Source organism: Martes martes (assembly GCF_963455335.1).
Source record: "Martes martes genome assembly, chromosome: 2".
Taxonomy (NCBI): domain Eukaryota; kingdom Metazoa; phylum Chordata; class Mammalia; order Carnivora; family Mustelidae; genus Martes; species Martes martes.
This window is the reverse complement of record NC_137889.1, coordinates 112715019-112740403: the sequence shown is the minus strand read 5'-3', so window position 1 is coordinate 112740403 and position 25385 is coordinate 112715019. Positions and strand designations below refer to the sequence as shown.

The following is a 25385-nucleotide window of genomic DNA, read 5'->3' as shown; positions in this document are numbered from 1 at the left end:
CCACTGAGCCACCCAGGCACCCCTGGTTTTTGTTTATAAGTCATTATAACTCAGCATACTGTAAATATTCCTATAGACTCAATACCTATTCCTGTCACAAACTATTTCCATTCAGAATATTTATTTCAAAAAAAATAAGGCTAAGTAATTGGCAAGAACTTGGGTCTCCCTATAAAGCAATGTGAATTGTATTTTTTGAATTCCTCATAAACATTTAGAGAAATTGACACATTTGTCAAGTAAAAGGAAAGGAAAGAAACTCTGTGGAGAAAACAATTGACAATTGGAAATTCCAATCGGAATGCTGGGAAGAAAGAGAATGGGCAAGATACTAGTTCACTAGCTCCAAGCAATGGAATCCCGTATTTGCTTTGGTTTGGTTTTGGTTTTATCACTTTCATACAATAGGGCAGTGGAGGAAGAGGACATGGAGTTGGAGTTGAAAAGATGCTGGGCAGGAAGGACACAGGAAAAGACAAGATGTGGTAATAATTAGTATAATGAGCACTTGTATATAATTTTACGGTTTACAGTATGTTTTAAGCATTTTATTTTATTTAATCCTAACCAAAAAGGGAGTGGGGTATCCTGTGGAGGTGACACATTGCTAGTATTAACATCTCTGTTAAAAAAGAAGAGACTGAGACAAACCATAAAAGACTCAATCTCAAAAAACAGACTGAGGGTTGCTGGGGGGAGGAGGGATGGGAGAGGGTGGTGGGGAAATGGACATTGGGGAGGGTATGTGCTATGATGAGTGCTGTGAAATGTGTAAACCTGGCGATTCACAGACCTGTACCCCTGGGGATAAAAATACATTATATGTTTATTAAAATTAAAAAAAAAAAGAAGAGACTGAGGTTCAGGTTAAGTGTCTGTCCCAAGGCTACATAGCCAGTAAAGAGGAGGATTCAAGTCCAGACATTGGGATTCCTAAGACTGTGGGTTTTTCTCAATAATACTACCACATAGGCTGGATTATTTCCACAATACATCCTAGAATACATTTTTGATGTCAAGTCATTGGGCACAACGTCCAGAGATAAAATATGGCCTCTACTAAGCCCTCCACCAACCTGATTTCTAACAAATAGAAAGGTACACATTTTCCCACTTACTATCCAGGAAATGGCTGGCTGTCCTCAATGAGACATTGGGGCTACAGACCCAACCCTGACCACCAGGGCAATCCCCTTGGAGAAAATAAAGAGGATTGTTGCCAGAGCACATGTGAAATAAACACTGTGAACTTTACCGTTAGTGCCCTTTTTAGTCTGTAAGCAGTGAGCCCTCTCCTGAGGAAAATAATATGCCTATATAATGATTACTTTCTACTTTACTTGTAATGTTTGGATAACTTTCCTGGAAAAAAAAAAATAGAGGGCTGATTCGCACCTGCAGCAAGAAGGATAAAGATTAACTATGATAAAGATGTTCTGATAGTAAGCCAGAGTGGGGAGAATCTCCTCCCCTGGTGTATGTTTCAAGGCAATAGGTTTTATCTATTAGAGATCTTCAGGGTGTATTTATTTATCCTTTTTATTTCTAGTTTTAAACATTATTTTTATTATCACTGTGTAACATTTCAAACTTATCAAAGCTTTTTGAGAATACTATGACAAATACTCTGGTCATTTTTCTACTTTTTTTTTTTAAGATTTTATCTATTTATTTGACAGAGAGAGAGCGATCACAAGTAGGCAGAGAGGCAGGCAGAGAGAGAGGGGGAGAAGGCTCCCTACTGAGCAGAGAGCCTGATGCAGGTCTCAATCCCAGGACCCTGAGATCATGAGCTGAGCAGAAGGCAGAAGCTTAACCCACTGACCCTCTCAGGCACCCCTCATTTTTCTACTTAAAGGAGAAGTTTGAGGACACCTGGGTGGATCAGTCAGTTAAACATCTGCCTTGGACCCACATCGTGATCCCAAGGTCCTGGGATCAAGCCCCACATTCTACATTGGGCTTCCTGTTCAGCAGGGAGCCTGCTTCTCCCCCTGCCTCTGCTCCTCTCCCACTTGTGCTCACTCAGTCTCTCTCTCTTTCTCAGATAAATAAATAAAATCTTTTTTTAAAAAGTTGAATGAAAAGAATTATTATATAAAATTAACACAGCTATAGCCATCCTCTTATATATATAGTAGATGAAGGAGTATTTATAATAATTATTAGGACAAGGGGTCCATTCTAATTTGCTAATTTTCCTACTCTCATTTAAAGCTATGTATAAAGCTCAACACTTCAGAATATAAAATATCAGTTCCACATCCTTATCTGCCAGACTAATTGCTTATTAATGCTGCCATTTTAATAATAAATCCTAAGCTATACAAAATAATTCAATATCTGTATTCAAGACAGTATCAATAGTCATCACTGTAAGAATTTAGAGAGAAACCAGCAAAAGGGCAAAGTCACAGACAGAAGTCCGTGAATTCAGCTTTTAGGGAAAAAATTATCTAATACATACCATTTGGCACCTAAGTGCTAAATCTAATGATGCCTGTGTAAAAATGCATGACTCTAGCCTTGAGAATTTGGTCATTACCAATTAATGGAGTTTTTATTCAACAGTTCTCTTTTTCTTTAGTTGAAACTACTATGTAGGATAGAATTATAAGCATCTTTTAAAAAATAACGCTAATCAACTGAAAGTGTTAGTAAACCTAGTGGCTTTGAAGAATGTAAGTTCACAACTCTCTCTGTAGATTTCCTGGTGTAATCTGAAACCTGTCCTCATCCACAGACAGCAGGGAGAGACCCAAAAAATCAGCCACTCCAGGTTGGTAGGTGACATTTTTGGGGGGTGGGGGTAACATTTTCAATAGTAGCAACAGGAACTTATATAAAAGGCTCGTCCCTGCACCCTCCCCCAAAATCTTAAAAGCCTATAAAGAGGCCCTAAGTGGACTCAATCACCTATACGGTGCAGGTCCTTTCAACATCATATTACCATCTCCAGGTTCTGTCCTTGGAGCAGCCTTTGGGAGCAGGGAAGATAAGTGGAACCCACATTCCCAGGACCAGGGAGAGGGTGAGGAGCCTCCCAGTGCCCATGTCCAGCTCAAGGGTTAATTGACAGGCATGTCTTTTTGGTCACATTCCCCAACAATTTTATAATGATTACATATTCCCTGCTAAACCATCTTTACTTTGAGTTTATTTTCACCTGACTTGCAGCTAAGACACTAATGAGTTCTACATGAGTTTGACATGAAATACTTTCACCTATGTGGGGGTAATTTCAGTGCAAAGATACTCAGTTATTTGAAAAGAAATTCCTAACCATGACTAAGAGGAAGTAATTCTGTTCAAGACTGCAAGAATGTTACCACTTTTTTGTGGAGCTAATTCCTAGAGAAGCCATGTGGTGAACATAAATGTCAAACTCTTCACAATTTTTTGTCTTCAAAGTTAGAACTATAAAGAAAATGTTGTACTTAAATATGGCAGCCCTGGGGCACCTGGGTGGCTTAGTCGGTTAAGCATCTGACTTCAATCTTCCATCTGACATGGATCAAGCCCCATGTCAGGATCCATGCTGAGCAAGGAGACCGCTTCTCCCTCTCGGTCAAGGATATTTTCTTTAACACATCCTGTCTCTAGGGCAAAGTTGATAATGTAAAATGTGGTTTAACATTTATGTATTCTCTGGCCCATATCTTCAACTGCATTTTCTGTTTAGAATAGAGGACATTAGAATTTGCACATTAAAAAAAATTTAATAATACTCTGTGGTAGTAAAGAGAATAGCAAAAAAAGTTAGAAAATTTTATTTTGACATTTTGGTTACATTTTGTTTTATGAAATATATATGGTCTTTAAATAGTCTCTATAAATTTAATAATTGTAAATACTTCTGGAGTTCAATTTTACTCTGTAAATAATTTTACAGAAAAGGAACATACTAACTATATAAGTGATTATTCATTTAGACAAGTATTTGGTAATCTTTTATTTATGTCTTAGATTTTTTTTTTAATGGAGTAGAAAGTATCAGTCTTCAAAAGGATAATTTCAGAAGGGAAGACAACATGGAAAAAAAAGTCAGGGAGAAGACCGTCTAGCTGGGAAGTAAATTTGCCTTTTGATGGAAACTACCAAGAATTCACACACACACTATAGATAAGACTGTAAACAAACCAAATAAAAGTTTCATCCACCTGATGTGGATGTGCAGCAAGCCAGTAAAAACTGACATTCAGCTTTTGCTATTTATTATTGCTAAAGAAAGACAGGCTATTTATTGGTATGGTTCCACCCAGGAGAATTGGAGCTAAAACTCTAAAGTTCCAAATTCCCTGATGGCTTGCCAATGAAGGATTTTAAGGGCAAAATTTGGGGTGGGGGTCTCCTGAAAAGGGGGACACTGTTGATTAGGCCCATGAAGTCATGCTAGCAGGTGCTCTGGTGCCACTATGTCTAATTTCCTGGCAGCCTTTTCCATCTCAAGAGACTTGGAATCTGAAAAATATCTTTATTCTTTATTCTAAAGAGCCACGAGGGGCATCTGGTGATTATATCTTTAGAGTAGTACTGATTAATACCTTAAGGTGAGTAGAGTTGCATTCCCACAGTTTCCTTGGTCAGTCCAGCCCTGCTTGGGGCAATATGATCTCTCGTATTCGTTCTTTCATCTGAATTGACAAAATGGACACTGGCTTTAAGATTAAAAGGAAATTTTCCAGAAAGAAGTCACTTAACATGTGATTTGCAGCCATGTTTCTAATGAGACCAGGAAAACTGTATTCAGTGTAGCAAAAGCTTTGATGTTGTAAATGTTAACATATTGTACATGAGCAAGGCAATTTCAAGGATGAACGGTGGGTGCTGATGAGGAGGAAAGACCATTCAAAGCCAGGAATTTTTAAATTTTTAAGTTACTTGACAAGTTAATCTTTTTTTTTTTTTTTTTTTTTTTTGTTAAATGGAGCATCTTCTCTGCTTCTAAGGGATAATTATAGAATTCATTTAGCTCATTCCATCTGCTTTCTTCTGGTCTAAAGGTGGTCTCTTGAGTAGATGTCTAATAGGAAGAATATTCCTTGATGAGAAGAACATTTTCATTCATTTAGAATTTAATTTCTTTTTTTATTTTAAATTAAAAATTAGTCCCATATGCAATTATGTAATTTTAACACCCATTCACATAAGTTTCATTTATAATATATATAAAATATATGTAAATTTATATATCAGGAAGTGAAAGCTTCCTCTTATTATTAATATCTCCCTGGAAATAATTATGTTTAACTATTTGGAGTATACCTTTACATTTTTCTCTTTCTATGAATATACACTCACTCTCATTGATTTACTCATTCAACAAATATTTATCAGTGTCCTGTTATGATGAAACAGGTGATGCAGAACAGCAGTGAACAGTCCCTGCCCTCATGGAATGTACACATTTTTCATTATAAAAATGTAATAATACAATAGAAATTCTGTCTTACCCAGATATTCTTTTAGTCAACAATACAGCATAAGCATTGTACCACATCAGCACTAGGAGCCCCACTGTATTCTTTTTTTTTTTTTCCCTTCTCCTTCCATGTATACATCTTGAAATGGTTTATACTCACCATCTGTATACATTTTTTCAACCAAAAAAAAAAAAGAAAAGAAAAAAGCCAAATATTTTACTGGGAAAATGGGTTTATTCAGGTATGGTTAAGAGTTATAATTCAAGACCTGCAAGCTAGAGCAAAACCATAGATAGGCAAGTCCAACAAAGGAGAGGAAGACTATTTTATAGAGAAGAAGGTGAAAGTTGGGAAAGTTTGCTCTGAACTAAGGTCCATTGGAGAAAAGTAAGAGTTCAGGGTGATTGGCTGAGAAACCAGGGTAGTTGATTTCTTTTAGGAGATGCAGTGTACATGTTTTCCTGGTAGGGCCTATAACTGATCATCCGTTCCTGTTGAAGGTTCTTTTGTTGTGATCCAAAATTGACAATTCTTCCTGTAACTGATGTTGAGTGGTATAGCTCCTTTTAGCTTCCCAACTTCACTTTTGTGGAAAATTAATATTTCCACAGTTTCCATTTCCATTCAGGTCTCCAAGCCACTAAAATCTGGACTTCTTCTAAAATATGGTTTATTAGGTTGTCAGGGAGAAAGAATTTCCTCTGCCCTTCAGGGTCCTTCTAGCTGAACTAAGAATCAAATTGACATAAGACAGATTAACAGGAGAAAATCAAATTTAGTTTCATATGAGACATGAAATTCCGGAGACAGGAAACATGAGGTTTACTTGACTAAGGAAGTACTTCTCTTTGTATGGGGGTACAAAGAGCAGGAAGTCTATTAGCAGGAAGGTAAGGGGAGATGTTTGGAAAATAAAGGTTGCCCAATTATATGGTTAAGTTTCTTAGGTAAAAAGGAAATTATGTTACTGTCTCTCTTTCTGGTACATCCAGGAAGTTGTGGGGGAGGTAAAGAGCTTTTTCTGAATTTGCTGTGCTTAACTCAAAATAAATTTCACCCGGGAGGAGTAGCAGGCTGAGATGACATCAGTAGAAAGAGATCAGCTAGATAGTTTATCAAACCATTCTGAACACCTACAAATCCAACAGGGGATCAAAGAGAAGAAGAGCAACAATTCTAGAAACAGAAAATTAACCACTTTCTGAAAGGTAGGATGTGCTGAGAAGTGAATCCAAAGCAACGGGAAGAGAGACTGCAGGGGGAGAAGCTGGCTCCCAGCAAGCAGTGGAGCAATGGAACACAAAATCTGAACTTTTAAAAGTCTGCTCCACTGAGGGACATCGCTCCAGAGGCTAAGCAGGGTTGGAGCCCTCATGGGGACAGCGTGGTCTCAGGTACCTTGGGGTCACCGAAGGATCAGGGGTGTCTGATTATCACAGAGCTTGCAGGTATTAGAGCAGAGAAGCCAGTCACAGAGACGGAGCTGAGGAGTAAGTTCTCAGCTCAGAGTTACCTTAAACTGTGATCCGTGGCACAGTCAGACCACTGCTCTTTGAGCGGGGACCCCACAAGTGGCAGATCCAGGGAGACCTCCCTGGAAGAGCGGCAGTGCTCTGCTGGGTTTGGAGACTCCAGGTGGGGCTGTGTGCCAGAGACAGAGGTGCTCAGTCACAGGCTGGGTGAGTTCGGAGTGCAGCCGGAGGTCAAGGAGGAGTGATTAAGCGCTTTTCTCTGAGGACACACTGAGGAGTGGGGCCCCGAGCTCTCCACTTCTCTGGGCAGGAGACTGGGAGGCTGCCATTTTCATTCCCATCCTCCAGAATTCTATGGAAAGCAATCAGGGAACAAAAGCTTCTGAGAGCTAACCAGAGCAGATTACTTAGCCCAGGCCCTGGCAAAGGCGGTGCAATTCCGCCTCAGGCAAAGACACTTCAGAATTACTATAACATGCCCCTCCCCCAAAAGATCAGCAAGAAACCCAGCCAAGACCAAGCTCACTTATCAAGGAGAACAGTGGAATTCCAGAGGAGGAGAAAGCAAAGTATGGAATTCATGGCTTTCTCCCCATGATTCTTTAGTCTTGCAAAGCTAAATAATTTTTTTTATTTTACTTTTTTCTTATTCTAATTTTTTCTAACCTTTACTCTTTCTCTTTTAACATTTTTAAATTTGTTTATCTTAACAATATCTTTCATAAAAAAATCTTTTTGAAACTTCATTATTATAGTCATATTTTATCCTTCATTGTATCTAACTTTACTTTTTGTACACACATAGGGTTTTTTTCTTCTAAAAAATTTTGGGATACAACTTCTTCTAATAGATCAAAATATACCCTAAATCTAGCACAGGGCTTTGTTCTAGTCTCCAGCCTGAGCAAATCCTCTCCACTTTCTTTTTCTTTCTTTTCCCAACCAACTTATCAATGCCTTTTTCAGAATTATTTAAAAATTATCACTTTACAGTCATATTCCATCCCTTCATCGTATTTACTTTTACTTTTGTATTTTTATATATATAGGTATATATGTATATACATACATACATACATGTTTTTCTTTCTTTAAAATTTTGGGAAGTAGTATCTTCTAAGAGACAAAAAGTACTCCCAAAATTAAGTAGGTGGCTCTCTTCTATTCACCAGTCTAATATCTATAATGCCTTTTTTCTTTTTCTTTCTTTTTTTTTTTTTGAACTTCTTTTTACCCCTTTCCTCCCCCCATGATTTGGGGTGTCTTTGGATTTGGTTAACACACATTTTTCTGGGGTCTTTGCCACCCTTTTAGTATTTTATTCTCTCCTTCATATACTCTTTTTTGTTTTTTAAAGATTTTATTTATTTATTTGACAGAGAGATAGAGAGCACAAGTAAGCAGAGTGGGAGGCAGAGGGAGAGAGAGATGCAGGCTCCCTGCTGAGCAGGGAGCCCAATGTGGGGCTTGATCCCAGGACCCTGGAATCATAACCTGAGCCAAAGGCAGCTGCTTAACCCACTGAACCATCCAGGCGCCCATCCTTCATATATGCTTATCTGGGTAAAATGACAAGGTGGAAAAACTCACCACAAAAAAAAGAACAAGAGGCAGTACCAAAGGCTAGGGACCTAATCAATATGGACATTGGTAATATGTCACATCTAGAGTTCAGAATGATGATTCTCAAGGTGCTAGCTGGGCTCAAAAAAGGCATGGAAGATATTAGAGAAACACTGTCTGGAGAAATAAAAGCCCTTTCTGGAGAAATAAAAGAACTAAAATCTAACCAAGTTGAAATCAAAAAAGCTATTAATGAGGTGCAATAAAAAATGGAGTCTCTTACAGCTAGGATAAATGAGGCAGAAGAGAGAATTAGTGATATAAAAGACCAAATAATGGATAATAAAGAAGCTGAGCAAAAGAGAGACGAACAACTACTGGACCATGAGGGGAGAATTCAACAGATAAGCAATACCATAAGATGAAACAACATTAGAATAATTGGGATTGCAAAAGAAGAAAGAGAGAGGGGAGCAGAAGGTATATTGGAGAGAATTATTGTAGAGAATTTCCCTAATATGGCAAAGGGAACAAGCATCAAAATCCAGGAGGTGCAGAGAACCCCCCTCAAAATCAACAAGAATAGGTCCACACCCTGTCATCTTATAGTAAAACTTCCAAGTCTTAGTGACAAAGAGAAAATCCTGAAAGCAGACCGGGACAGGAAGTCTGTAACATACAATGGTAAAAATATTAAATTGGCAGCAGACTTATCCACAGAGACCTGGCAGGCCAGAAAGAACTGGCATGATATATTCAGAGCACCAAACGAGAAAAACATGCAGCCAAGAATATTATATCCAGCTAGGCTATCATTTAAAATAGAAGGAGAGATAAAAAGCTTCCAGGAAAAACAAAAACTAAAAGAATTTGTAAACACCAAACGAGCTCTACAGGAAATATTGAAAGGGGTTCTCCAAGCAAAGAGAGAGGCTAAAAGGAGTAGACCGGAAAGGAAAAGAGACAATATACAGTAACAGTCACCTTACAGACAATACAATGGCACTGAATTCATCTCTCTCAATAGTTACCCTGAATGTAAATGGGCTAAATGCCCCAATCAAAAGACATAGGGTATCAGAATGGATAAAAAAAACAAAACCCATCAATATGCTGTCTGCAAGAAACTCATTTTTGACCCAAAGACACCTCCAGATTTAAAGTGAGAGGGTGTAAAACAATTTACCATGCTAATGGACATCAAAAGAAAGCTGGGGTGGCAATCCTTATATCAGAAAAATTAGATTTTAAGCCAAAGACTATAATCAGAGATGAGGAAGAACACTATATCATACTCAAAGGGTCTGTCCAACAAGAAGATCTAACAATTTTAAATATCTATGCCCCTAACATAGGAGCAGCCAGCTATATAAACCAATTAATAACAAAATCAAAGAAGCACATCAACAATAATACAATAATAGTAGGAGACTTTAACACCCCCATCACTGAAATGGACAGATCATCCAAGCAAGAGATCAACAAGGAAATAAAGGCCTTAAATGACACACTGGACCAGATGGATATCACAGATATATTCAGAACATTTCATCCCAAAGCAACAGAATACACATTCTTCTCTAGTGCACATGGAACTTTCTCCAGAATAGATCACATCCTGGGTCACATTTCAGTTCTCATCCTGTACCAAAAGATTGGGATCATTCCCTGCATATTTTCAGACCACAGTGCTCTGAAGCTAGAACTCAATCACAAGAGCAAATTTGGAAAGAACCCAAATACATGGAGACTAAAGAGCATCCTTCTAAAGAATGAATGGGTCAACCAGGAAATTAAAGAAGAATTGAAAAAAATCCATGGAAACAAATGATAATGAAAAAACGACTGTACAAAATCTGTGGGACACAGCAAAGGCAGTCCTGAAAGGAAAATATATAGTGATAAAAGCCTTTCTCAAGAAACAAGAAAGGTCTCAAGTACACAACCTAACCCTACAACTAAAGGAGCTGGAGAAAGAACAATAAAGAAAGCCTAAACCCAGCAGGAGAAGAGAAATCATAAAGATCAGAGCAGAAATCAATGAAATAGAAACTAAAAAAACAATAGAACAAATAAACAAAACTAGGATCTGGTTCTTTGAAAGAATTAATAAGATTGACAAACCCCTGGCCAGACTTATCAAAAAGAAAAGAAAAAGGACCCAAATAAATAAAATCATGAATGAAAGAGGAGAGATTACAACCAACACCAAAGAAATACAAACAATAATAAGAACATATTATGAGCAACTATAAGCCTGCAAATTTGACAACCTCAAAGAAATTGATGCATTCCTAGAGAAATATAAACTACCACAACTGAACCAGGAAGAAAATGAAAACCTGAACAGACCCATAACCAGTAAGGAGATTGAAATAGTCATCAAAAATCTCCAGCAAACAAGAGCCCAGGGCCAGACAGCTTCCCAGGAAAATTATACCAGACATTTTAAGAAGAATTAATTTCTATTCTCCTGAAACTATTCCAAAAAATAGAAATGGAAGGAAGACTTCCAAACTCATGTTATGAGGCCAGTGTTACCTTGATCCCAAAACCAGACAAAGATTCCATCAAAAAAGAGAATTACGGACCAATATCCTTGATGAACACAGATGCAAAAATTCTCACCAAAATACTAGCCAATAGGTTCCAACAGTACATTAAAAGGATTATTCACCATGACCAAGTGGGATTTATTCCAGGGCTGCAAGGTTGGTTCAACATCCACAAATCAACAATGTGATACAATACATTAGTAAAAGAAAGAACAAGAACCACACGATACTCTCAATAGATGCTGAAAAGGCATTTGACAAAGTACAGCATCTTTTCTTGATAAAAACTCTTCAAAGTGTAGGGATAGAGGATACATACCTCAATATCATCAAAGCCGTCTATGAAAAACCCACAGCGAATATCATTCTCAGTGGAGAAAAACTGAGAGCTTTTCTACTAAGGTCAGGAACACGGCCGGGATGTCCATTATCACCACTGCTATTCAGCATAGTACTAGAAGTCTGAGCCTCAGCAATCAGAGAACAAAAAGAAATTAAATGCATCCAATTGGCAAAGAAGAAGTCATACTATCACTCTTTGCAGATGATATGATACTTTATGTGGAAAACCCAAAAGACTCCTCTCCAAATCCACTAGAACTTGTACAGGATTCAGTAAAGTGTCAGCATATAAAATCAATGCACAAAAGTCAATTGCATTTCTATATACCAACAAAAAGACAGAAGAAAGAGAAATTAAGGAGTCAATCCCATTTACAATTGCACCCAAAAGATAAGATACCTAGGAACAAACCTAACCAAAGAGGCAAAGAATCTATACTCAGAAAACTATAAAGTACTCATGAAAGAAATTGAGGAAGACACAAAGAAATGGAAAAAGGTTCCATGCTCCTGGGTTGGAAGAACAAATATTGTGAAAATGTCTATGCTACCTAAAGCAATGTACATGTTTAATGCAATCCCTATCAAAATACCATCCATTTTTTCCAAAGAAATGGAACAAATAATCCTAAAATTTATATGGAACCAGATAAGACCTTGAATAGCCAGAGGAATGTTGAAAAAGAAAGCCAAAGTTGGTGGCATCATAATTCCAGACTTCAAGCTCTATTACAAAGCTGTCATCATCAAGACAGTATGGTACTGGCACAAAAACAGACACTTAGATCAATGGAACAGAATAGAAAGCCCAGAAATAGACCCTCAACTTTATGGTCAACTAATCTTCGACAAAGCAGGAAAGAATGTCCAATGGAAAAAAGACAGCCTCTTCAACAAATGGTGTTGGGAAAATTTGACAGCCACATGCAGAAAAATGAAACTGGACCATTTCCTTACACCACACACGAAAATAGACTCAAAATGGATGAAGGACCTCCATGTGAGAAAGGAATCCATCAAAATCCTTGAGGAGAACACAGGCAGCAACCTCTTCGACCTCAGCCGCATCAGCTTCTTCCTAGGAACATCGCCAAAGGCAAGGGAAGCAAGGGCAAAAATGAACTATTGGGACTTAATCAAGATTGAAAGCTTTTGCACAGCAAAGGAAACAGTTAATAAAACCAAAAGACAACTGACAGAATGGGAGAAGATATTTGCAAACAACGTATCAGATAAAGGGCTAGTATCCAAAATCTATAAAGAACTGATCAAACTCAACACCCAAAGAACAAATAATTCAATCAAGAAATGGGCAGAAGACATGAACAGACATTTCTGCAAAGAAGACATCCAGATGGCCAACAGACACATGAAAAAGTGCTCCACATCACTTGGCATCAGGGAAATATAAATCAAAACCACAATGAGATACCACCTCACACCTGTGAGAATGGCTAAAATTAACAAGTCAAGAAATGACAGATGCTGGCAAGGATGCAGAGAAAGGGGAACCCTCCTACACTGTTGGTGGGAATGCAAGCTGGTGCATCCACTCTGGAAAACAGCGTGGAGGTTCCTCAAAAAGTTGAAAATAGAGCTACCCTACGACCCAGCAATTGCACTACTGGGTATTTACCCCAAAGATAAAAATGTAGTGATCAGAAGGGGCATGTGCACCCAAATGTTTATAGCAGCAATGTCCACAATAGCCAAACTATGGAAAGAACCTAGATGTCCATCAACAGATGAATGGATAAAGAAGATGTAGTGTATATATATATATACAATGGAATACTATGCAGCCATCCAAAGAAATGAAATATTGCCATTTGCCATGACGTGGATGGAACAAGAGGTTATTATGCTTAACAAAATAAGTCAATCAGAGAAATACAATTTTCAAGTGATCTCCCTGATATGAGGAAGTTGAGAGGCAATGTGGGGGATTTGGGGGTAGGAAAGGAATAAATGAAACAAGATGGGATGGGGAAGGAAATAAACCATAAGAGACTCTAAATCCCACAAAACAAACTGAGGGTTGCCAGGGGGAGGGGGATAGGGAGAGGGTGGTTGGGTTATGGACTTTGGGGAAGGTTTGTGCTATATAGTGCTGTGAAGTGTAAACCTGGCGATTCACAGACCTGTACCCCTGGGGCTAATAATACATTATATTTTAATAAAAAATTAAAAAATAAAAATAAATAAATAAATAAGTCAAACATTATATATATATATATATATGCATATATATATATTGCACCCCAACGTAGCCCGTCTTGAGGCAGCCTGCCCTTGGCCCCTACAAGGTCATACATGCTTATTGCCAAGTTCAATTGATGTCTTTTAATTCTCACCTTTCTTGGCTTCTCTACCATATGTGATGCAGTCAACTCTAAAACTGCCTTTTACTACTCTAATTCATGCAGCAGCTATTTCATCTCAAACTCTTTCACTGGTGCTCTTGCTTTTCTTCTGAGTGATTATATTTCCTGGGCTCCATCTTTAGCCTTCAGTCTCCATCTTGTCTTTAGATGGTCTCATGTACTCACATGAATTCACCTGCCACCAATATGCTAATGAATCTCAAATCTTGGAGTTATTTCATCTTTTACATCCCCAGCTGGATATCTTACAGGTGCATCCAACCAAACACAGAGCAGGATTCATCATCTTCCTATTCATTTCTGTTCTTCTTCCTACTTTTCTTAACTTAATGCAAGAAAACTCCTTTTACCCCACCACCCAGCCCAGACCCTTGGGACTCATTTTTAACATCCACTGTCCCACTTTCCGCATAGCCTATAGCACTCTCAGATGTGCCTCATTAGAGTCCTCTCCTCATCCTTACTGTCACCCGCCTCTGTTTCAACTGTCAGTGTTTGTCTCATACACTGGGCAAACATCCCTGCCTTTGTCTTATTCCACTACAATCTACCCTTCACACTATAGAGTGTTTTTTCTAATGCAAACTTTTGTTATGTATTAGTCTTTTCAAAAGTTTTTCAGTGGGGGGCACCTGGATGGCTCAGTGGGTTACAGCCTCTGCCTTCGGCTCAGGTCATGATCTCAGGGTCCTGGGATCGAGCCCCGCATCGGGCTCTCTGCTCAGCGGGGAGCCTGCTTCCTCCTCTCTCTGACTGCTTCTCTGCCTACTTGTGATCTCTGTCAAATAAATAAAATCTTAAAAAAAAAAAAGTTTTTCAGTGGTTTTCTGTGATCATCACATTAAGTACAAAAGCCTTTGTACAGCTGTATGCTATAATACAACTCTGTGTAACTTGGCACTTACTTGTCTCTGTAGTCTCATCTTGCATCAAGATATGTCCAAATCTCTGTTCTCATATTTGGAACTGTTGATCCATACAGGGCCAAATTCTCTACCCTTGTGCATTTGAATGTTCTGTTCCTCTCATTGAAATACTCTGCCTTCCCTTCAACTCTTCACCTGGATGACACCTCCTTCCTCAAGAATCACCTCAGATTCATGTTCCCTTGTGACTTCATGCTTTTGTCCATATTGTTCCAGGTGTTTCAAATATCTGCCTTTTCCCCATATTCACCTAGGTACTACTACAGCTCAAACATGGCCCCTTTGAAGAGCATTTCCCAACCCTCTATGAGTACTCAGAGAATGCTGTGGTTGTCTTTCTTGCAGTATTTACTCCTGTTATGATAATCCTCTAATTGTTGTCTGTCTCTAACACTAGACTTGTTACCTAACTATACATCATAGCCCCTAATTCAGGAAATGAGGGGAAGCCCTGGTGTGTTGCCATGTCAACTGCTCCATCCTGAGGAATCCCAATAAATCAAAAGCATAGCTCCTGGCTGGGTTTGCCAACAGTGTTGCCCAACAAACTCAGATAAACTTGTCACAAGAGAAGCCAATAATTCAAGAGAGGGAGTTTTGGAAAAGAGAGAGAGAAATTTATTTCAGGTGCAGACTGCTGGGAGAGGAGGCAGGCTTGAGCCTTAAAAACAGACCTCTCTACTGGCAACGTAAAATTTTATAAGGAGAGGATGGAGGTGGAGTTGCGTGCAAGAGAGCAGGCAGAAGGTCCATGATCATGAAGAGGGGTCGGTATGTGTTCAGCCCATGAACGTGAAGGGAAGGGGATGTGTGTGGTCTTCTAGGCAGTCCATTGCTCTCTGGACTTTTCTGGCCTGGTGGTTAGAATGTTCCAGTCATTGCAAAACAACTTCATTAATGCCTCAAGAAAGTCTGATAAGAAATAAGCACAATGGATTTTAGTTAGAGCGTGAGGTAAACTATCTTTTCTATTTCTGATTTTAACTGGTGGAGTCTATGGTTGAGCAAGAGGGCTTGCTAACTGAGTGCCTTGTAAGCAGGAATCATCTCCTTCAAATTTATGACCCCCAAAGTTAGCAGTGTCTGGCTAATGGTAGGTAAACGAGTTTTAAATAAGTAATTCATTCCAAACTATAACTTGTTTTTCATCTCATGAATGAATATCCATTCATTCATGAGATAAAAATCTAGACATTGAGTTGTTATGGTACCTCTTTCCCACTTATACCCTTTGTCAGAAGATATAATTAACTGAAAGATAAAATTAAGTTCCGTATCTTGATAAGTCCCAAAAGTTCATTTTTGCTTTTGTTTCTGTTGTCTTTGGAGATGTGTCTTGAAAGAAGTTGCTGTGGTCAGTGTTGAAGAGGTTACTGCCTATCTTCTCTTCTAGGATTTTGATGGATTCTTGTCTCATGTTGAGGTCTTTCATCCATTTAGTTTATCTTTGTGTCTGGTGTAAAAGAATGGTCGAGTTTCATTCTTCTCTATATAGCTGTCCAATTTTCCCAGCACCATTTGTTGAAGAGACTGTCTTTTTTTCCATCGGATATTTTTTCCTGCTTTGTCAAATATCATTTGACCATAGAGTTGAGGGTCCATATCTGGGGTCTCTACTCTCTTCCATTGGTCTATGTGTCGGTTTTTGTGCCAGTACCATGCTGTCTTGGTGATCATGGCTTTGTAATATAGCTTGAAATTAGGCAACGTAATGCACCCAGCTTTGATTTTCTTTTTTCAACATTTCCTTGGTGATTCAGGGTCTTTCCTGGTTCCATACAAATTTTAGGATTGTTTGTATCAGTATTTTGAAAATTGCCATTGATATTTCGATTGGGATGGTGTTGGAAAGTATAGATTGCTCTGGGCAGAATAGTCATTTTAATAATGTTTGTTCTTCTGATCCATGAGAATGGAATGTTTTTCCATCTTTTTGTGTCTTCTCCAATTTCTTTCATGAGTGTTTTGTAATTCCTAGAGTATAGATCCTTTACCTCTTTGGTTAGGTTTATTCCAAGGTATCTTATGGGTTTTGGTGCTATTCTACATGGAATCGATTCTCTAATTTCTCTTTTTACAGTTTCATTGTTAGTGTATAAGAAAGCAACTGATTTCTCTGCATTAATTTTTTATCCTGCCACATTACTGAATTGCCATATGAGTTCTAGTAATTTGGGGGTGGAGACTTTTGGATTTTCCACATAAAGTATCATGTCATCTGTGAAGAGAGAGAATTAACTTCTTTGCCAATTTGAATACCTTTTATTTCTTTTGTTGTCTGATTGCTGTTGCTAGGACTTCTAGTACTATGTTGAACAATAGTGGCAAGAGTGGGCATCCTTGTCATGTGATTTCAGTTGGAAGGCTCTCAGCTTTTCCTCATTGAGAATGATATTCGCTGTGGGTTTTTCATAGATGGATTTTATGAAGTTGAGGAATGTTCCCTCTATCCCTATTCTCTGAAGAGTTTTTCTCAGGAAAGAATGCTGTATTTATCAAATGCTTCTTCTTCATCAATTGAGAGGACCATGTGGTTCTTGTCTCTTCTCTTATTTATGTGTTCTATCACACTGATTTGCAAATGTTGAACCATGCTTGCACCTCAGGGATGAATCCCATCTGGTTGCAATGGATAATCCTTTTAATGCACTGTTGGATCCTATTAGCTAGGATCTTGTTGAGAATTTTGGCATCTGTATTCATCAGGGATATTGGTCTGAAATTCTCCTTTTTAATGGTGTCCTTGCCTGGTTTTGGGATCAAGGTAATGCTGGCCTCATAGAAAGCTTCTGCACGGCAAAGGAAACAGTCAACAAAACAAAAAGGCAACCCACAGAATAGGAGAGGATATTTACAAATGACACTACAGACAAAGGGCTGATATCCAAGATCTATAAAGAACTTCTCAAACTCAACATCCCAAAAACAGATAATCAAATCAAAAATGGGCAGAAGACATTAGCCTACAAAGGCTACAAGACCTACAAAAGGCTAACAGAAACATGAAAAAGTGTTCATCATCATTAGCCATCAGGGAAATTCAAATCAAAACCACACTGAGATGCTACCTTATACCAGTTAGAATGGCAAAAATTGACAAGGCAAGAAACAACAAATGTTGGAGAAGTTGTGGAGAAAGGGGAACCCTTTTACACTCTTGGGAGGAACGCAAATTGATGCAGCCACATTGGAAAACAGTGTGGAAGTTCCTCAAAAAATTAAAAGTAGAGCTACCGCATGACCCAGCAATTGCACTACTGGGTATTTACTCCAAAGATACAGATGTAGTGAAAAGAAGAGCCTATGTACCCCGATGTTCATAGCAGCAATGGCCACGTAGCCAAACTGTGGAAAGAGCTGAGATGCTCTTCAACAGATGAATGAATAAAGAAGTTGTGGTCCATATACACAATGGAATATTCAGAAAGGCTGAATGCCCAACTTTTGCATCAACATGGATGGGACTTGAGGAGATTATGCTAAGTGAAATAAGTCAAGCAGAGAAGGTCAATTATCATATGGTTGTGCTTATTTGTGGAACATAAGGAATAGTATGGAGGACATTATGAGAAGGGAAAAATGAAGGGGGAGAAATCAGAGTGGGAGATGAACCATGAGAGACTATTATCTCCAAACTGAGGGTTTTAGAAGGGAGGGGGTCAGGGGATGGGTGAATCTGGTGAGAGGTATTAAGAAGGGCACAGATTGCATGGGAGCAATGGGTGTTATATGCAAACAATGAATCATGGAACACTGCATCAAAAACTAATGATGTACTCTATTGTGACTAACATAACACAATAAAAAAAAAAAAAAGAAATTAAGGCCTATAAATAGAATGACAGTCTTCAAGATAAAAGAGTCTTTTGGAAGGAAGTGATAAAGGAACATCTTTCAGAATATGGAAAATGAGTTATATTTTTCTAATTTATAAATATCTGAGTGACATCTAATTCATATACTATAGTCTCTTATACCTGGTTCCTTCCCTTCAAATACCAATTTCTCCAGCACTATTGGCTGATTTTGTGTTCTATAACAATCCTAGACATTGGAGTCTGCATGGAACCATGAGGATTCATATTTTATCTTTGTATGTATCTTGTATTTGTAAGGGTACATTAACTATGTAATTGGATTAAAACAATAATGTTGTATTACACATTCCTAGACAAAAGAGAATTCGAAACTACTGCCACTACCAGAACCCAGTGATATAAATTAATATTTAAAAAGATTACAGAAGTCTTTACACATTCTAATGCCAAGCTGAAAGGCCCACTTAGCTTTTGTCTTTTAATTTGGCAGGGAATTGAGAATGATTGCTATTGATTTTAACAGATTTGGCATCAAATCTAGATTTACTATTGTTCATATGGAATTTTCTTCACATGGTACCCAGATGGTAATAAAAAAAAGTAGACTAAATTTCAAAATCAGTTCATTTTTTTAGTCATGATTACTGCATTCAGGAATATTTTGTGAAAAACCTATTTTTTAAGCTAACTTTATATTATTCAAAGAAAGGACTGAAATATATACGGATGCATTGTGGAAACTTCTTTATCAAATACCTGTACGTAATATTATAAACTTGTTTATGTAAAGCTGCTCTGAAGTTGCACGGCATTCTTTAAGGAAACATTGACCTGTCATCCTTGATCCGTGAATTCTTAGAGTTAGAAGGCACCTTAGAGGTAACCTAACACTCCTTTCCCAATTCAGATACATCTTTTTTATTTTTTAAATTTTTTAATTAAAAAAATTTTTTTTAGGATTTTATTTATTTATTTGACAGACAGAGATGACAAGTAGGCAGAGAGGCAGGCAGGGAGAAAGAGGAGGAAGCAGAGAGCCAGATGCGGGGGCTCGATCCCAGGACCCAGGGATCATGACCTGAACCAAAGACAGAGGCTTTAACCCACTGAGCCACCCAGGCGCCCCTCAGATACATCTTTTACAGAATCCCTGGCAGATGATCGTATAGTTTATTTTGTTGTTTTTTTCTTTCCTTTTCTTTTTTTAGTTGTGGGTTTTTTTAGTTGTTGTTTGTGTTGTGGTTGTCTTGCCATGTACCATTTTGTAATGTTATCCGTTAGTCGGAGTTGTATACTTTGGAACAAAACAGAGATCAGATGGCCCATCCACTGTTCACCAAAATATGAAAGCCACAAATTCAGAAGTCCTTGATTTTTTCCTTTTCCTTTCCCACTACCCTCCCTTCACTGATTTTGTCCTATCAGTTCTAAATTCAAATTTTACATCGGATTTATCCACTTACTTCCATTTTTACTGCCACTAGGTGGTAGTCCAAGCCACCCCTTTGACCTACACTACTGTAATAGCCTTCTCATTAACCCCTGTGTTTCAGTTGTCATTTCTTCACAATCAACTTTCTGTACCAGCTCTCTCCATATTGGAATACATACACCACAGGGCAATGCAGGATCGTTCATTAGGATACAAGAACAAATACCAGAAATTCTATTGATATTTATTTTTATCCCATTCTTTTTCATTTCTGTTTTGTGTATTCTTATAATGTTCATAAATTAGTACAGTAGTGCATGTGTGCCATTTATAAATAAATAAGCGTACATTTATTTGGGGGACCATGTTTAAATATTGAGTACTCTATTCCAGATACATTCTGATTAGCACAGAGTAGGATTATTACTTCTTAGAATTTGCACACTGCCCTTATATAATGTAAAATCTTATTAGCATTTTAGCTCTTTCCTGTTTTGCTTTTTTTCAAATTCATAGTCTGATATATCCAACTTCCCAGATCCATAAGAAACATGTAAATCATTGTTTTTTACCATGCAGTGTCTTCCATTTATTCCAATTAGATTTTCTTACACTTTTTTAAAAAAATTTTGAAACAATCTCATATTCCAGAGAAAGTCAAGTACCATACATGTACAACACAAATAACATTTTTTCCTGGACCTTTTGAGAGTTCACTGCCAACCTGATGATCATCTCTAATACTTTTGCTTATATTCCCTACAAACAAAATCTCTTTCTATGCTGGGTCCTGAGACTATGAAAACCAGGAAATTAACATTCTTAATCCCATTTAATCCTTAGACCCTATTTAAATTCTGCCAGTTTTCCAAGTATGTCCTTTATCATAACTATTCCAATTCAGAATCACGTTATATTTATTTGTCATGTTTCCTTATTCTTCTTTAAATTGGAAAAATAAATCATTCCTTCTTTGATTTACATTACCTTGACACATTTGAATAATTTAGACCAGTTATTTTGTAGAATATTCTTCAATTTGGGTTTGTCTCTTGTCTTCTCAGGTTATGCATATAGATTCAGGTTATGCACCTTAGGCTGGCACACCACAGAAACAATGCTGTGCTCCTCTCGTTGCATCCTATCTGCAGGCACAGGACAGTTGGTCCCAGTTATTGGTGATGTTAACTTTGATCAGTAGATTAATATGGCACTTATCAGGTGCTTTCACTTTACAGTTACTCTTTTGAAGATTTTATTTATCTACTTGTCAGAGAAAGAGAGTACAAGCAGAGGGAACAGCAGACAGAGAGAGAAGCCGGCTCCCCACTGAACAAGGAGCCCGATGTGGGACTCGATCCCAGGACCTTGGGATCATGACCTGAGCCGAAGGCAGACGCTTAGCTGACAAAGCCACGCAGGCATCCCTGCACAGTTACTCTCTTATCACATGTTTTGTGGGAGGTATTGTGAGACTATGTCATTATCCTATTCCATAGCAAATTTTTATTATTTGCCAATTTATTTATAATAGTATGGACTCAGCGTTCCCTATTTTATTCAGTGAGTAAAATTTTTTTACTATCGCTATTTATTTTGATACTCACATTGTCCCATATTTGGCCAGTGAAATCCCCTTCATTCAGCCTTCTACATCTTTTTGATGTATTCCCTTCACTCTTTGAACACCTCCTTAATTTTTTATCTATTTTCACCTTCTTTGTTTTGACATTTCAGGCCATTTATATTACTTTGAGTCTTGATTAGGCCACTTATAATATCAACTCTTCCTCCTATATGATATATATCAATATACTATTTTGTATTTTGAAGAATTATTGATCATCAAGCTAGTTGCTGCTGCCTAGTCAAAGTCACTATCAGGCCAAAGATTCTTCCCTGGATTTCAACCATCTTCTTCTTTTTTTTTTTTTTTTTTAAAGATTTATTTATTCATTTATTTGACAGAGAGAGATCACAAGTAGGCAGAGAGGAAGGCAGAGAAAGAGGGGGAAAGCAGGCTCCCTGATGAGCAGAGAGCCTGATGTGGGGCTTGATCCCAGGACCTGAGATCATGACCTGAGCCGAAGGTAGAGGCTTACCCCACTGAGCCATCCAGACACCCTCTCCTTGAAAGAAAATAATTTGCTAACATTCAGTGCTCTTCTCCATGACTAAAAGCACTGACTCCATCCCAACCTGATCCCAAGGTTCAGAGAACTCATACATTAAAGTCACTGCCATTACTAGTAGGATCTTGACTTAGAGCTCACTTAAGGATATTAAAGCTTTGGGTACCAAGAGGTGGTGGACAAAACAAACAACAACTTTGTCCCCGGCACACATTTTTTTATATTTATTTTATTTCTTTTCAGTGTTTGAGAATTCATTGTTTATGTACCACACCCAGTGCTCCATGCAATACATGCCCTCCATAATACCCACCTCAGTATACTGGTTAATTGAGCAAATGAATAAATACAAATAAACTAACCCAAATTTTAAATGGGTCTAACTGTTCAATAATCTGTGAGTGTTCATGGAAAAGCCTTTAAAGCCAAAAATCTGGATTCCAGATTTTTTTTTTCAAGGATTACAGCTGTAAAACTTGACAAACCACTAAATTACTCTGAGTTTCAGTGTTTTTTGTTTTTGTTGTTATTAGATGAAAATAATAAATGGAACATTCTTGCCTCATTCACAGACTTGTACAAGCCAGAGAAATCATGTAAATGAAAATTATCTGTATGCCTTAATTGGTATTAACGTGTAACATTATCATTCTTTTGGTGAATACACAATGTAACCACATGGTTATTTTTTCATTATTTTATAAGAAAATGAGCAGATTTTTGAAATGCCCATCATTTTCCTAAACTGTTTACCTAATGCTGATATTTTTTTAAAAAGAAAATGAAGCTTGTAATTTTTTAATTAATTAAATAAAGTAACATAGAGAAGAAAAGAAAATGAAGCTAACTTAGCTTTTTGAAATACTCACAAATCATCTACTTAAAAATTGTTCTCAAATTTCTCTGGGATCAATATAAACCTCACTATTTGATTTACAAAAATCCTTCCTTTCTTTAATTAGAAAGTTAGAACAGATTTGCTTCTCAAAACTGATGACATTTTTTCCCTGCTCTTTGATTGTTCGAAAAGTACTCATTTTAATTTTTTTAAATTTTATTTATTTGTCATAGAGAGAGAGAGCACAAGCAGAGGGAGAGGCAGGCAGAGGGAGAAGCAGGCTCCCTGCTGAGCAAGGAGCCTGATGTGGAACTTGATCCATGGACCCCAGGATCACGACCCGAGCCCAAGGCAGACGTTCAACTGACTGAGCCACCCAGGCATCCAAGAAGTACTGATTTTAACTCTTAAAAAGAATAGAGAGAGAATCAGATTTAACTCCTGTCTTTCAGGAATCATTTCACAGGTTGGTGGGGCAGGCTGGAGGAGTTGGGGGTCATCTCTATGTCTCTATTCTATCTATAAAATTAACATAAAAGTGTCCTACTTCTCACTGTTATAGTGAGAACTGAACGTAATAATGCATGTGAAAGAATGCCTATAAATAATAAAACTTTGTACAAATATGTAAGGAACATATGACTCAGAACTTGGAGGTAATAATAGCAAAACCTGTCATCTATTGATGTACTCTCCTTATCAGATTCTATGCTCTCTTTCAATGTTACAACAACACAATATGTATTATTATCCCTATTTTACAGATGAGGAAACTGAGGATCAGAGGGGTTAAGTACTGCCCAAAGTCACACAGCTAATAAGCAGTGGAGCAAATTCAATCCCAGGTCTGTCTGACTCCCAAACTCTACCATTAACCCATGACCCAAACTCTACCCCAAACTCCACCAGTTTGGCCCCAAAGTCTTGAATCCATTTAATGAGTCTGTCCTGAAAAGTTCTCTTCTGTTTATGAGCTGCTGCCAAACCTTAATGTTGTTGGTTCTAAATTTTCCAATATGAAGACTGTTCTAGGTTGTGGAAACCATACAGTTAATAGTTCTGATGTCACTTATTTATCTGCTAACACTGTACCCTCTCCTGAAAGAAGCAGATCTTTTCTTTCCTACTCTTTTTTATGTGAGCATTTTCTTTCATGCTTTTCAAAAGGCTCAATTACTTTTGCTTTTAGTACTAGCTGAGAAAATGCCCAGTTTGATTATAAAGACGCATTGGTTAGCCATTCAATGAATTGAATAGATACTCTCACCAAGTACATTTTCTACATAGAATTATTTAGTTAATAATTCATTAAAATTCTTACCCATACAGATTTTTCCATTTTTAAATTTACTCAGTGCTTACACTGATAGGTGTTACCAATTTGTCGTGTACTCATACAAAATCGATGGTTTCACAAGTAAATGTTTTGGATCCTGAACTGGATCATCAAAAATTATCAAGGATAATAACAATATTTTCTGAATTTGGTGTTAAGTAATGCTTGTGAAATGCTTATTTCTTTGAGAGTTTTTATATTTTAAATTACTACAATTGTGATCATTGTGAAACTTTGACAGCTTAATGATCAGCAGAGTAGACAAGTCCATGTGGAATGCTGCTTTGCATTAGTGATCACATTTCCCTATGGGGCCTACCAAACCATCAGTGTTACTGCAATTGATATTTCAAAAGAATTCACAGTTACAATATCCTGTCATTTGAAAATTTTAAGTAAATTGCACTATTCACCCAAGGTATGTATGACATGATGGCCTTTCAGTTTCAATCAGTTTTTAAAATTTTTAATTTTGATCTCAATATTACTCTCTGTAACCTGATTCCAAGAACATTTTCACATCTACCTTAAAACCTTCTGCAATCTTCATTTTCTCAGAATTTCTGTATTTTCTATTTTAAAAGTCCTTTTGAACTTATATAATGACTATAGAATCAATTGCTTTTAAATGTTGTGAACTAATAGGCACATCTTGACCCAAAAGAAAATTCATACACTTATGTGATGATAACCCTTCTCTGAGGAAATGTCCTTGGCAAAATATCCTTGGGACAAAAACAATGCTGGAAACTAACATTCACTTAATTTTAATGTATAGAAGGTGTTGCCTTGTTTTCTTAGACTATAAGTAATGTAATTTTTTCTTAAATTGAGACACTGGAAAAAATATGAAAGGACTCTTTTCCTTCTGTTTTGGGGGAAATGTAATCCTTCTTTAGCATTAGCTGAAACCCTAACCCAAAATGGTTTTTCAGAATAATGTACTGTGAACCAGAAAAATTCCCTTTCTCTTTACAGAGATCTAACAGGTTGGGGACTAATTATAAAATATATTTTGACAATCAAACAGCAGACTTTTATATAACTTTTGCTTGTATTTTTAGTGCTTCAGAATTAGCTTGAAATAGATCTCAGGAAATGATTCGGGAGCTAATGTGAGATCCCCAGACTAAAAACTAATAATACTCCTCTAACATTTGTATC

At 37.4% G+C, this 25385-nt stretch overlaps 1 protein-coding gene across 1 annotated transcript in view; it reads left to right on the top strand.

The window, feature by feature from the left end:
• The window catches only part of ARSJ (arylsulfatase family member J), a gene marked incomplete at both ends in the record, with an annotated part of 85532 nt that overhangs the window by 58230 nt on the left and 1917 nt on the right, over nucleotides 1-25385 (top strand). The gene's annotated exons all lie outside the window — the stretch shown is intronic.